Here is a 14,850-nt window from a genome sequence, read left to right on the forward strand (position 1 = left end):
AGGGCAGTGTAGATACAAGTCTAATAGGTTATACTGGTAGTAAAATAACCGTGCCTAATAGGGTACAGAATGTGAGTGAGGCCAAACAGCAAAAATTAAGATGTTTGTACACTAATGCAAGGAGCCTAGGTAATAAAATGGAGGAACTAGAGTTACTGGTGCAGGAAGTGAAACCAGATATTATAGGTATAACAGAGACCTGGTGGAATAGTAGTCATGACTGGGCTACAGGTATTGAAGGATATGTGCTGTTTAGGAAAGACCGAAATAAAGGTAAAGGTGGTGGAGTAGCACTGTATATCAATGATGAGATAGAATGTAAAGAAATAAGAAGCGATGAAATGGATATGACTGAGTCTGTCTGGGCAACAATTAAATTGGGGAAGAAAACTATTAGAGCCTCCCCTGGGATAGTGCTTGGGGTGTGCTATAGACCACCGGGATCTAATTTGGATATGGATAGAGCCCTTTTTAATGTTTTTAATAAAGTAAATACTAATGGAAACTGTGTGATCATGGGAGACTTTAACTTCCCAGATATAGACTGGAGGACGAGTGCTAGTAATAATAATAGGGCTCAGATTTTCCTAGATGCGATAGCTGATGGATTCCTTCAGCAAGTAGTTGCTGAACCGACTAGAGGGGATGCCATTTTAGATTTGGTCTTGGTGAGTAATGAGGACCTCATAGAGGAAATGGTTGTAGGGGATAATCTTGGCTCAAGTGATCATGAGCTAATTCAGTTCAAACTGAATGGAAGGATTAACAAAAATAAATCTGCAACTAGGGTTTTTGATTTCAAAAGGGCTGACTTTCAAAAATTAAGGAAATTAGTTAGGGAAGTGGATTGGACTGAAGAATTTATGGGTTTAAAGGTAGAGGAGGCCTGGGATTATTTTAAATTAAAGCTGCAGAAGCTATCGGAAGCCTGCATCCCAAGAAAAGGGAAAAAATTCATAGGCAGGAGTTGTAGACCAAGCTGGATGAGCAAGCATCTTAGAGAGGTAATTAAGAAAAAGCAGAAAGCATATAGGGAGTGGAAGAAGGGAGGGATCAGTAAGGAAAGCTACCTTATTGAGGTCAGAATATGTAGGGATAAAGTGAGACAGGCTAAAAGTCAAGTAGAGTTGGACCTTGCAAAGGGAATTAAAACCAATAGTAAAAGGTTCTATAGTCATATAAATAGGAAGAAAACAAAGAAAGAAGAAGTGGGACCGCTAAAAACTGAGGATGGAGTGGAGGTCAAGGATAATCTAGGCATGGCCCAATATCTAAACAAATACTTTGCCTCAGTCTTTAATAAGACTAAAGAGGATCTTAGGGATAATGGTAGCATGATAAATGGGAATGAGGATATGGAGGTAGACATCACCATATCTGAGGTAGAAGCGAAACTCAAACAGCTTAATGGGACTAAATCGGGGGGCCCAGATAATCTTCATCCAAGAATATTAAAAGAATTGGCACAAGAAATTGCAAGCCCATTAGCAAGAATTTTTAATGAATCTGTAAACTCAGGGGTTGTACCGTATGATTGGAGAATTGCTAACATAGTTCCTATTTTTAAGAAAGGGAAAAAAAGTGATCCAAGTAATTATAGGCCTGTTAGTTTGACATCTGTAGTATGCAAGGTCTTGGAAAAAATTTTGAAGGAGAAGGTAGTTAAGGACATTGAAGTCAATGGTAAATGGGACAAAATACAACATGGTTTTACAAAAGGTAGATCGTGCCAAACCAACCTGATCTCCTTCTTTGAGAGAGTAACAGATTTTTTAGATAAAGGAAACGCAGTGGATCTAATTTACTTAGATTTTAGTAAGGCGTTTGATACTGTGCCACATGGGGAATTATTAGTTAAATTGGATAAGATGAGCATCAATAGGAAAATTGAAAGGTGGATAGGGAATTGGTTAAAGGGGAGACTACAACGGGTCCTACTGAAAGGTGAACTGTCAAGTTGGAGGGAGGTTACCAGTGGAGTTCCTCAAGGATCAGTTTTGGGACCAATCTTATTTAATCTTTTTATTACTGACCTGGGCACAAAAAGTGGGAGTGTGCTAATAAAGTTTGCAGATGATACAAAGCTGGGAGGTATTGCTAATTTAGAGAAGGACAGGGATACCCTACAGGAGGATCTGGATGACCTTGTAAACTGGAGTAATAGGAATAGGATGAAATTTAATAGTGAGAAGTGTAAGGTCATGCAATTAGGGATTAATAACAAGAATTTTAGTTATAAGCTAGGGACACATCAACTAGAAGTAACGGAGGAGGAAAAGGACCTTGGAGTATTGGTTGATCATAGGATGACTATGAGCTGCCAATGTGATATGGCTGTGAAAAAAGCTAATGTCATCTTGGGATGCATCAGGAGAGGTATTTCCAGTAGGGATAAGGAGGTTTTAGTACCGTTATATAAGGCACTGGTGAGACCTCACCTGGAATACTGTGTGCAGTTCTGGTCTCCCATGTTTAAGAAGGATGAATTCAAACTGGAACAGGTACAGAGAAGGGCTACTGGGATGATCCGAGGAATGGAAAACTTGTCTTATGAAAGGAGACTCAGGGAGCTTGGCTTGTTTAGCCTAACTAAAAGAAGGTTGAGGGGAGATATGATTGCTCTCTATAAATATATCAGAGGGATAAATACCAGAGAGGGAGAGGAATTATTTAAACTCAGTACCAATGTGGACACAAGAACAAATGGATATAAACTGGCCACTAGGAAATTTAGATTAGAAATTAGACGAAGGTTTCTAACCATCAGAGGAGTGAAGTTTTGGAATAGCCTTCCGAGGGAAGTAGTGGGGGCAAAAGATCTATCTTGCTTTAAGATTAAACTCGATAAGTTTATGGAGGAGATGGTATGATGGGATAACATGGTTTTGGTAATTAAATGTTCATGGTAAATAGGCCCAATGGCCTGTGATGGGTTTTTAGATGGGGTAAGATCCAAGTTACCCGGGAAAGAATTTTCTGTAGTATCTGGCTGATGAATCTTGCCCATATGCTCAGGGTTTAGCTGATCGCCATATTTGGGGTCGGGAAGGAATTTTCCTCCAGGGCAGATTGGAAGGCCCTGGAGGTTTTTCGCCTTCCTCTGTAGCATGGGGCACGGGTCACTTGCTGGAGGATTCTCTGCTCCTTGAGGTCTTCAAACTACAATTTGAGGACTTCAATAGCACAGATATAGGTGTGAGGTCTTTTTTAGGAGTGGTGGGTGAAATTCTGTGGCCTGCATTGTGCAGGAGGTCAGACTAGATGATCATAATGGTCCCTTCTGGCCTAAATATCTATGAATCTATGACTATGAAGAGGGAGGAGTGGAATGCTGTGGGTAGAGTGGAGCCAGGAGGTTGATAAGAGTGTGTTGGGGGTGCATGGAGAGCGCATGGGAAAATTTTCTGACAGCGGCTGCAGGGGAGGGCAGGTGTGGAGCTGCTCGGTTTGAAGAGCTAGTATCACCTGGAGCAAGCCCACTTGGCGCTCCATAACGTTTAAGAGCCACGTCGTGGCTTCTTTCTAGTGTGCCACATTCTCCTTTCGGTCCCTCTTCTCGCTATCCTGCCACTCCTTCAATTCCTGTTTCTCAGTGGCAAAGTGCATCATAACCTCACAGAGAAAGTCCTCCGTAGTTTTTCGTGGCTGCTTTCTAATTCTGCTCAGCCATTCTGCTGCTGATAACAAAGAGGGAGGCTGGGCTTTCAAGGTCATCTCTGGGAAGTTTAAATGCAACATTTTACAGAAGCAGTATTGTTTGCAACACAGACAACACTGATTCAATGCTTCAAAACATAGCCAGTACTCTCACACCTGTCACTAACTGGCTGACCCCAGGCAAGTACACATGAGCCACAAGACCTCCAAAATGGTAAGTAACCGCAGGGGCAGAGTAAATCACTCTTCCTGGACCCTGCTGTACACTGGGCACTTAGCTCTTGGAGAGAGCCAGCACTGTAGGGGGGGCCTGATAATCATTCCTGTCCCCGCACTTTCCACAGGATGTGATCATTATGGAAGATATCTCACTGCTGAGGGTGAACAGGGAATCCAGGGAGGGTCTTCTCCAAGCCTGCAGCTTCCGCCCTGACCCCTATGCGGCTTGCCTGTGTGCAGCAATGGTCCGTCCCGTCCCCTGGCCCATGATGGCAAAGTGCCGTGGGAAAGTTATTGTTAATGGGGCAAGAAACAAAGCAGCTCTGCCAAGGAACCTGCGGTAGCGAATTGCCCAGTATCTCCACAAGAGTTTGCAGGAGATCTCTGAGGGAGATTCCCATGAAGTGATGGAGTCTATCAACAGCCTGTTCTGCCACTCAGAATAGGCATGCGGTGGGAGACAAGCCTGATTTCTGCACCCTCCTGCTCCCAACAACTCGCTTCAGCAATTCCCAAAATCAGATCCACTTACTAGGGGCCTCCTCTCCTGTTTGCGCTTCACCAAGATCTGACTGCTGTGACTGGCTAGCCTCCTCCGGGGTAGAAAAGAGCTCCTGACTGCATGCGTCTCTGGCCTCCGAGTCATCCTCTGCCTCTGGTTCCCCTTCTCGCTCTTCATCCAAGACTTCCTCCTCCTGGTTCGGTCCACTCTCAACTGGAGAGCCAATGAAGTATCCACAGGGGCCTTCGCAACCAAGTATCGCGTCCAGCTCTTTGTAGAGCCAGCAGCTCGTAGACGCAGCACTGGCATGGCAGTTTGTCTCCCTCACCTTGTGGTAGACGTTCCGCAGCTTCTTCACTTTGACATTGCACTGCAACTTGTCCCGGTCATGGCCCCTTTCTGTCATGCATCGTGAAATCTCTCCCTAGGTATCAATCCTTAGGACTGGAGCGCAGCTGGGACTGAACAGCCTCCTCTCCCCAAATGCTGATGCAGTCCAGCAGCTTGGCATTGCTCCAAGCAGGGGATCACCTGGTGCGTGGAGCAGGCATGGCCACCTAGAAGATGCACCGAGACTACTGTATGCATCACCGAGCAAACAGGAAGGGGACTTTCAAATTTGCAAAGGAATGTATGGGGTGGGGCTGATGACGGGTTGGTCACCTGAGGGCAGGGCAGTAGATTTCAAACTGATGACCAGAGAGGCGAGAACAGGCATTGTGGGACACCTCCCGGAGGCCAATCGCAGCACTGTAATCACCACGGTGTCTACACTGGCACCCCAGCGCAGAAAACTCTACACCTCTCATCAGGGTGGTTTTTTCAGAGCACTACAACTGCGCAGTTTCTGCGCACTAAGTGGCTTGGCAGTGTGTACACCTCAGGAGTTACAGCACAGAAAGCTGCTTCACTGAGTAGAAACTTGCCGGTGTAGACAAGGCCTTACTCGGTTTGAGATCACTCCACATATCTCTAAGAGAATACATTTTAATTCAGTAATGGTAGGTTTGCAAAGGATGCATTGGTTGCACCCATCACTTAAAGATTTGTATATACAATTACATTTCAAGGGGCTTTTGTACACATCTTTTGTCTGCTCTGGAAACTGCTACATAAGATCTACGTAAAACCTATGTTCTTTATATGAAGTTTTGGTCCTTCCAGCAAATATTTTCTCCTCCATTGCCACTATGGATTTCTCTGTCTCACCTTGGAGCCCTGAGAATCCCTTTGCTCGCTTTTTACCCTCTCCCTTCCTTTCTTCCCCAACTGCCATCCAAGCTACCAACTGTGAAGTTTAAATCCTGGAATACAGCAAACACTGCTTGCTCCAGGGCCCATTACTTTAGCACAATACTGGTTGTTGCATAGTTGAGTTCTAACCTAACCTACGCCAAGACAAACAGAAAGACTCTCTGGCACCTTCACCTTAGGTGTATGTATTGTCAGATTCTATAGATATAGTAAGTACATACAGGTTATACAGAGTATGTCTGGATGTTGTCCCCAATTGGTATGGCCCAGAATAGAGTATGCGTATTCATGAGCATAGCATTCTGCTAAGCGGGACAAGACTGAATGCACCAGTGCTAGTTGTTGATTAGCTATTAGGTTGTTGCAATCACTGTTTAATGCCTTTAGTTGCTCCTTCCCCCAAGAGGCAAAGTATTCTTCCTTTGCAGTAATTCTGGACCCTGTTGGCCTACTGTGGGGAGAGAGGCTAGGTACAGGAATTGAACCAGTATCTCCTTCAGCACAGTACAGAGCACGACCACTAATCCCCTTTGGATTCTCTCCAGGTAAATATTTATATTACAAGAACATAATCAGGTTCAGAATAAATCACATTTGAAAACACCTGTGGCAGCTCTGAAAATGTCATCAGTGTGAGGTGTGAGTTACGAATGGGAACACCTGCAACATGTTCTGCTGATCTAGAAGTTCTCATTGTGGCTAATTTGTGGCTAACTAAATACTAATTTAGTTAGGAGAGTGATAAAGTGTTTCACCTAATAAGTATGTAACCATTTTTTAAAATTTGTGTTAATTTGTATATCCTCAGTAGCACTGAATATTATAAAAATATATTCACAAAAATTGTTTTAAATTAATAACATGAATTTGCCTCAGTGGTATTTGTGACACTTTTAGATTTGTTTGTCACTGACATTCATAACAAGTGAGAGATTGTTTTTGTTCTGCAGAATGTTCATGGAAAGTGAAAATCTGGCAAATCATCATGGATTATATCCAAGTATTGAGCAAAGATTCCCTCTAGAAATATTAGGGTGGCCATCTTGAAAATTCTTTTTTAAATTTGGCAGTACCTATTTTAAAAATGTGTGTGTTAAAGTTGGAAAATTTCCCCAGTGACCGTCACAATCCAGATACTTTTCTCAGGCTATCCTGTAAACATAGTCCTAGGGCTGATTTAGGTATTTCAGGTTCCAAAGTCCCTGTAAAATTAGGCCTTGTCTACACTGCCACTTTACAGCACTGAAACTTTCTCATTCATAGGTGTGAACCCTCCTCCCCACAAGCAATGCAAGTTTCAGCGCTGTAAAGCGACAGTGTAGACAGAGCTGGGAGAGAGCTGGTGTCGTGACTACACAGCCATGTTAAAGCACTACCATGGCAGCGCTTTAACATTGGTAGTAAAGACATACCCTTACTTTATATAGATCTGTGCCAGTAAAATGTACAAAAAGACACTTCTCTGTTACTTTAGGGCTCAAATTTTCAATAGTGGCCTCTAAATTTGTGCACACCAATTTTCCATACCCACTTTTGCACGCACAAGAGCTCCGATTTGTGTGTGCGAATTACATTTGTGTGCCTAAATTGGGCAGTTTACTGAAGCAGTTAGAGCTCAGGAATGACTGTTCACACAAAGAGGTACTTCCGGCCACTGTCTGCTCTGAGGGCCTGAGTCAAAGTCCATTGAAATCAATGGGAGTCTTTCCACTGACACTTCAGTGAGCATTAAAACAGGGATCTCTAGTTCAAGATGGACATGACAGGGAGGAAATCTGTCTCTAAGACCTCAGTGGGACTGTCCATGTGCTTAATATTAAACATGTGCACATCTTTCCTGGATCAAGGCCAGGGCCACAATCTTGAAGGATCAGCTCCTATCCAGCTCTCACTGAAGTCAATGGGAAGACCACCACTGATTTTACTGGCCCAGGTAACAAGAAAACAGTACAAGGCTGTTAGCTCTTAAGTGTAGATTATTTGGATACTAAAAATAACTGAACTGCATGTAGAACCTATTGGTTAGCGTATCTGATCCACAGAGGATCCAAGTCTGCTACAGTCCCCAATTGTTTAGCACAAGATACAGAGACTTTTATTTTAAGTCTGGAGAGTCCGTGGTCAATCGCCAGCGTCTGCCAAGATGTCAGCCATCACACACACACACACCAATGGAAGGTTTGGGGCCTGGAAAGCAAACCACGCCCACAATGTGGGAGGCTGGGTTGAGCTCCCATCCCCCTTTGAAAAATATAACCTGTTCAATCATTCTTTCTATGCATATGCAACGTTAATAGTATCAAGCACAGATTAGAGTGGAATTTGTTCTCTTTCAACTAATTAAAAAGGCAACAGAGGGTAATAAAAACAAAAAAGACTGCATATTAGGAGGCACTGTGTATCAGAGAGAGGAAAGTCTGAAAACTAGAAGATTGTCAATAAGACAACACAGATGCTACAGTCTAATTTAGTCAGATTCTGAGGAGAAAAGAAACACCCGGTTGAAAAGGGATCCTGGCAACTCCATTCAGCACCGCTGACTGGGCTGTTGACTGTCTGGTTGGCGGCACCGTGCAGCTGGACTGGCAGGCTCCCTGAGAGCTTCTGTGCCGCGCAACCTCCAAGGAAACAGCCGGCATGTCCCCTCTCCAGCTCCTATACATAGGGGCAGCCAGGGGGCGCCACATGCTGCCGCCGCCCCAAGCATCACCCCCCACAGTTCCCATTGGCCACCCAGGAACCTCAGCCAATGGGAGCTGTCGGGGTGGTGCCTGCGGACAAGGAAGCGCGCAGACCCACCTGGCCGCACCTCTGCATAGGAGCCGGAGATGGGACAAGCCGCTGCTTCCAGGAACCACCTGAGGTAAGCACCTCCCAGATCCTGCACCCCTCATCCCCTCCTGGATCCCAACCCCCTGCCCCAGCCCTGAGCCCCTCTGCTGCCCTCCAAGCCCCTCAGTCCCAGCCTGGAGCACCTACCTACGCCCCAAATCTCTCATCCCCAGCCCAAAGCACCCTCCTAAACCCCAAACCCCTCCTCCCCAGCTCCACCTGAGCCTATACCCCTAGCCGGAGCCCTCACCCACCCCCACTCCAGCCTGGAGCCCTCTCCTGTACCCTGAACCCCTCATTTCTGGCCTCACCCCAGAACCGACACCCTCAGCCCATACCTCCTTCTACACCCCAACCCCCTACCTCAGCCCAGAGCCCCCTCCCATACTCTGAACCCCTTGACTCCACCCCCCAGCACAGAGCCTCCTCCTACATCCCAAACCCCTCATTTCTGGCCCCACCCCAGATCCCAAACCCCCAGCCGGTGCCCTCACCCCAGCCCCCTGAGCCAGCCCAGTGAAAATGAGTGAGTGAGGGTGAGGAGAGTAAGTGACAGAGGGAGGGGGGCCTCGGAGAAGGGGCAGAGCATGAGTGTTGGATTTTGTGCAAGTAGAAAGTTGGCAACCCTATTCTGGCCCCCGGCATAAAGGGTGTGCCTGAGAGAAAGGGGGTGTGGCATAGTGTCTCTACACGCAAGCTGCTGGCATTGCCCAGCACAAAATAGGGCATGATTATGATGATTTATTATTTGTATTACTGTAGTATCCAGAGGCCCTGTTGAGGATCCGGCCCCACTATGCTGGGTGCTGTACAGACATATAATAGGAGACAGTCCCCTCTCTGAAGAGTTTAGTCTTATAAACAGGTGGAAGGAGCACACAATAGAGAGGATGAAGGAGAAGCTGCAAGAGTAGCAACAACAGGAGCACAGGGAACATCATAAACCAACTGTGGGAATAATTTGCAGATTTTGAGGTTAAGTTTATACATTATGCGCACACACACACACACACACACACAGTTAATGAACCTCTGCCACCCATCCATTTGTGGGCATCATGGTTGAGGTGGGTTTGAGACTGAACTTGAAGAAGGGCAGAGCAGCTCTGAAACTGCCCTGCTTTATTCCAGGGAATGGCCTCGTGGCCCCAGGTTCAGTAGGTTGCAGGGAGAAGGGAAAGGGAGTATAGAGATGGCTTAATGCCCCTACACACCCCAAGTTGCACCATGCACAACCCAGGACGTGGGCTCGAAATCATCTCGATTTTATCCACAGAATATGCACAGATTGAACAGTAGTAGTGCAAGCTTCTCCATATCGCTCCACTCATGTGTCATAATTCTGGGACAACAGGACAACTGCTAGGGCATGGGAGGAGCTCAGTCCCCATGGCCCATTCAGTCTTTGGCTTCTCTTCTGAGACTGCTAAGTAGGGTGCCATTTCTGGCAGTGGTTTCAGTGATCCAAACAACTGCTCACAAGGAAATGGTCTGGGGTCACCAAGATGTAACAAATTTCAATTCCATTTTTGCCCTAAACCATGTTTGAAATTAGCTGTGAAAAGCTCTGTTCCATTTCTGAGCCACTGCACATACACCCCTTTTATTACATTTGTATAACTGTGTTTCTGATGTTCATTTGAGAGGTATTCCTCATGTCCTGTTATTATTTACTTTAACTACCGGACTGCCTAGTTTTTAGTGGCAGTTTTAATTAAGGAGGACGATCAGTATTTAATTAAAGGACACTTTTCCAGGCTTACCACAATTTATATTCCCTAGAAATAGGATTCTTTTCTTTTTAATTACTCTAGCTCTTTCAGCAAAAGGCCCTGCAAAAGGCCCGAAATAAAAGCTGGCACCAAAAACAAAAATGGAGAGAGAATTTTGCCGAATAAGGGAAATCTCATCTGAAACATAATGCTGGTGCTGGAAATTATTTATGTAGAATTAAAGTAGGTTTAAAAGATGTCAAGTAATAGAGTTAGTGGTGGTGTCTACCTTCTATACTGTCCCTCTGACTGACTGCAATTGTCAGTGCTCCCTTGCCTTCTTGCCACAAGTATGCTCCTGACGGGTCCATCTGCAGAATATTCTATTATAAAGTAAATAAAAAGATTACCAGGGCAGAATTCCTTTAAATGTTCCAAGCACACCCAACAAGGAGATATCCTGAACATCTCTGCTTTTCTGAAATCTCAGCCGCCTTATGCCATCATTCTGCCCTGGTTTATTTCTAACCAGTCTTCCAGTGAACAGGATACTTGGAAGCTGCCCTGGATTAATGCTTAAGAGTATACATTCATTCAATCTCCCACAAATAGACTCTTCCTGATTCTAAGGTTGGCAAGTAATTACAATGTCTTAACTATGCGCACACAGTGGAATCAAACTGCCAAACAACAGCAACCAAACAGGCATCAGACTCCCTAACAGAAAGCTGGGCACAAGATCCCTTCCTTTGGCAATCTCACCGAACGCCCTCACCCCGCCATATACAACGTGACTGTGCACAGAACCTTGTCTCTGGGCAGTATTCCCTACCTCACCACACACAAGCTGGGGAAAGAGAAGTGGCAACGAAGAAAGACTTGGACATTGCCCCACAGAAAACTGACTGCAAAGCTGTCTCTGAGGATGTCCTTTTTTAGCCAGTTTCTTCCATCCCAACTTTAGCTACTGTAATTAGCCAATTATACTAACTTCTTTGGATCCAAACAGATCTTTTTTCTTTACTTTGTCCAAGAGCGAAATTGGATCTGTTTGCAGATGTGTGCGCACGCGCATAGGGATCAAGTCCACAGACAGAAAAAACAGAATGCTCCTGCACTCTGTTCTCTTTCCAGGCTCAGCAAGTGTATTCCTTAATGGCCCTGGCACCTTGAAAAAGTGCAGCAGAGCATGATGTCTCATCCAGGATTATAATTTATGAAAAGGCAGCAATCAACCACATCCCACAGCATACTTTTCCCAGCCTGTCTTCTGTTGTAGGAGAGCTTTCAGCTTTAATTTTTTTTTAGATATGAAATACAAAACATGCTTTTAGGAAAGGTATTTTAGAGGTAAAGTACCATTGCCTACTGGTTCTTCTTTGAGAGTTACCTCCGTGCATTCAAAACCCATTTTGTTCCATCTTGAAATAAGGATATGGGATAGTAAAACAAACTGTTCCTGCAAAAGCCCCCTTCTGCTGGGACAGAGAGATCTTTAGTGTTTACTGGCCCCTCCACAAACAGTTGTCAGCACAGCTAAATGCTAAGTCAGGTGTACAAATACATATTTTCAAGCTCGTTTCAGCAGCATTTCATCACATTATAGTCTCAAATTAAGAACCTTATGTTAGCGTCACAAAAATCTTTTAGACATATGCTCCCAGGGCAGGGACCATCTTAATTTTGCATTCTGCAGAGCACCAAGCACCCTGCCCGTGTTTCAAAAACACAAAATACATTAATAAACAAAAATTCTGAGCTGGTCTGTTTGCTAAATTACATTTTCTCTCTGAATCCTACAGTTCTATGACCCTAGTATCTGAATCCTGGTACCTAGCATTTGAATTAGAAGTGTAGTTAGCCAGTATTGTTCACCATTTGCCCAGGCTGAAGGTAGACTCTCTAGGGTTAAAAGTCTTTCCCTGTTTGTGGCTTCAGGCCAGAGAAGATGGTTCCTATTGGTTGATTTAAATTTCCAGCCTGAAAAGGGAGTGTCAGACAAGGGCTTAGATCTGTCTCAGTATTATGATCTTCTAACCTCCCCAAGCTTTAAAATCATCTCATCACACCCAGTGTTCATATGTGGGGGAAGCTCATGCTGGACCCTATTGCCCACTTCCCCCTACCGCAGCACCCAAAGGGGTCTTACCTTGAGAAGATCTGTGAAAAGTCTCTCTTCTGGACTGACTTTAGCCACTGCGTCTCTCTGATTGCAGGCTGCTGCTTGTCTTAGATTAGGGAAACATCCCTTGCTTCAGGCAAAAATTCTCAGCAATTTCATCTCAAAGCTTCTTCAGAAAGATCCTGGTTCAGTGTCTCACACACACACGCAAACACACATCATCCTTGCAGCTGCTTACTCACCGGCACTAGCCTGATGCCAGCTGCTGTGGAGGAGTATATGAAAGTGCCAGACGCCCCCTCTCCCTGGCAATAAGCAAAGGTGTTTGAAGAATAGAAGGAAGTTATAAAGTCCTCACATTGGAGCATGGGTGAGACCATAGTGACAAATTCCATTAAAGTCTTGCAGCTCAAACTGAATGGATCCCATTGTAGATATGTGCTCCTATTAAGGTTTGCATTGCAATGAATAGACATTTGCTGGGACTCCTTTGTATTATGTGCTGATTCTGTGATCTCAGAAGAGAGGATGGGAGTAGGGGCTGAATGACATTTTCTGCATCAGAAGCAAGGACAATATTTTAATCAAGATTCACGGATATAAAGATTATTCATGCATCTCCGTTCAGCTAAGCCTTGAAATCAGAAGATGGCTGACTTGTGCTCTACTCCAAGTGGAGGAGTTAATTGGTGGAACATAACCTCACACTTCTAGAATCTGTGATTATAGATTCCTTTGCCTTGCACATTGGAAAAGTGGAGAACGTGAGCACTTGTAGCTTGCTCTTCTAAAACAGAGAATGGGGCTCCATTACCCTCCTTGGGGAGATGGTGGGTTTCTTTTCATTTCACTAAGTGCTCCTGGGTTCTTATCCAGGGAAAGACATCATGGACATCAGCTCGTGTAACTGTCCTGCATCCGTCCCCAGCAATTTTTAAAATCAGACATGCAATATGGAGTTGACATTTCAGGAAGTTGAATTTCAGCAATAGAGCTTGGAATGCCACAAAACTGCAATATAAGGAAGGGATACTTTCCCAGGGTCTTAGACACCGTGACCCAGATCCTCCACTGATGTAAAGCAGAACAGCTCCATTGAAGTAACTGGGGAGACATTAACTTTGCACCAACCTGAAGATCTGCTTTCGTATTTCAGTTGAAGCCCAGTTCAAACCCAACACAATCCAATTCTATAAACAAGGTTCCAGGTAGAACAACTTCTACTTAGAGCAATTACTGCAGCAATCAAGTTAAAACCAGTAGACCTGCCACTGGGGCAATGATGTATTTTCCACAGGTCGGTTTACAAAGAAACCTTTCAGTTCACCGGTGTGTCAGACACATTAGTTCTTCCTGGACAAAACTCAAAGCAAAAACTATTTTTAATAAAAATGTTGCTGCCAAGAGAAAGACTATGATTAATTTTCTTGACATTAAGGTTTGGTTTTATTTCCTCACCTGTATAACCACAAGCACATATTTTCAGGAACATTAGGGAACAATAAAGCCTGCTGCTAATTCTGTCTCATTGGGGCCTGGGGAAAAATATAAGCTGCAGGCCAAAAGGTAAGAACAAACAACGAAAGAGAAAATAACTCAGGAGTGAGTCAGTCTGGATCCTGCTGCTTAGTCACCTGCAGTGTTTCTCTCCAGGCTGCTGGAGATAGGAAAAGAAGATGTCCACCCACCTCCTCCTTTTGACAGGGATAGTTATAAAAGGAAGAGTGACTGGGCAAGCAGAGTTCTAAAATGCATTCACAGATGCAAGTTTTCCAGAGGATTAGAGCTGAGAGAAGCCCATTTTCTCCCATCCACACTCCCTCCTGCCGCCTCCTGCTCTGATTTATTTTCAATTAGAACATCCTGAATCAACTTGTTCATTTAGCGCTTTAAGTTTCTCAAATAGTGCCTGGAAATTTTGACATCGTAGGGAGTTGCCATGGAGAAGGAGGGTGATGTCAGTGACACAAAAAGCACTGAATTTACACATACGATAGGAACAGAGCTATTTATAAAGAACTGCTTTTTTCCCCTTCTGTGCGGGAGTGGAGGAGGAAGGGCAGGCAGCAGTTCCATTCTACATGTTCCTGTCAGCAAATCTCAGAAATGAATCTTTTCACCTAAAAGATCCATGCAGCACCAGTAAAATGTAGCCACCTCTGGTGCGAGGGGCAGCAGCTAAATAGTACACTGCACGTTACACAACGGTGAAGAGAAAGGAAATTTCTGACAAGGCCACTGGGTCAAACATCTTCTCTTATCCAAAAGCGTCACAGGATCTATAAAGCAATTCTTCACCCTACCCTATTTGTGTGAGGTGCTATCCAATATTTATACAAACTAGTAGCAAATTAAAACATTTAAAAAAAGAGAGAGAGAGGATCCAAATACCAGGATGCCAGGGAGAAAAGGATGGGAGAGTAATACATTAGGGGCATGACTGAGTTCATTCTAAAGGACACTTTGAGGTACATTGGAAGATATAAGGAATAATTTGAAAACAGGAAAATGGAAGGAGGGGCTAAGACGGATGTCAAGGGGCTGAGATTTAT

The 14,850-nt window shown here is 44.5% G+C and overlaps 1 protein-coding gene across 2 annotated transcripts in view; it reads right to left on the reverse strand.

Moving 5' to 3' along the window:
* The window catches only part of PAK6 (p21 (RAC1) activated kinase 6), a 54,827-nt gene extending 40,839 nt beyond the window's left edge, over positions 1 to 13,988 (reverse strand). For both annotated transcript variants that reach the window (XM_048852627.2, XM_048852626.2), the window contains exon 1: positions 12,326 to 13,988. The gene's annotated coding sequence lies outside the window, so the exon portion shown is untranslated. The remainder of the gene's footprint in view (positions 1 to 12,325) is intronic.
* Between the last annotated feature and the right edge of the window lie 862 nt (positions 13,989 to 14,850).

This window comes from Caretta caretta, chromosome 6 (genome assembly GCF_965140235.1).
Source record: "Caretta caretta isolate rCarCar2 chromosome 6, rCarCar1.hap1, whole genome shotgun sequence".
NCBI lineage: Eukaryota > Metazoa > Chordata > Testudines > Cheloniidae > Caretta > Caretta caretta.